The sequence below is a fragment of the Phoxinus phoxinus genome, assembly GCF_949152265.1.
Source record: "Phoxinus phoxinus genome assembly, chromosome: 20".
NCBI classification, from domain to species: Eukaryota; Metazoa; Chordata; class Actinopteri; order Cypriniformes; family Leuciscidae; genus Phoxinus; species Phoxinus phoxinus.
The window spans coordinates 13,679,832-13,680,645 of NC_136895.1; positions in this window are offsets into that span (position 1 = coordinate 13,679,832).

Here is an 814-nt window from a genome sequence, read left to right on the forward strand (position 1 = left end):
CTATATAATGTAGTATGCATTTTATTATATTTATTTACTGTTTAGGAGAAACCTATGGAAGTGTAGAACTCCAATGTGACTTTTAATGTATTCTAGTTATTATATTAATTGCCTGTTTATTTATTTTTTAACAATTCAAAAATAATCTCCATAATTTCTTTCGATTTTTCTTAATGTGTATATATATATATATATATATATATATATATATATATATATATATATATTAGTCCCACCATTCTGTCATAAAAAAATATGTGTTACAAACCACATAAAAGTGGCAGATTCAACAACAACAACAAAAAACACTTTGCAGTTCATGGCTTGGAAGTCAAATGAGCTGGGCGTTTAAACACTAACTGGAAGGCAGTGTACATTCTTACACTTGAATCCCGGCGGATGGCATGGTCTATTTTGCATTAAATTAACCTTAAGTGCTTTTTGAGAGAAGTCATTAGACTGAAGTATGGAAGGCCTTGATTGCAAGAGAGTCACAAGTACTGCGTAATAGCATTCTGTCTGCCGTCGTGTATTTAATATCCAATATAATCATCACCTGCTGATTAATATTCAGACAGCATGCCTGATGGCCTCTGTCTCTGTTCAAGTCTTCACCAATCCCCAGAGGCCTCTTTGTATTGAGGATACAGAGAGTTGCTCCTCATTGGTGCGTATGTGAATGAGAGTGTGCTAAGACTCAGAGAGCCTCACTCAAACAGACATACACACACACACTAGTGACTAGAGGATGCTTGAGGAACACACCGTGATCATGTCAGCTTGCCTACTATCACAATGACATCTAACTGTGGAT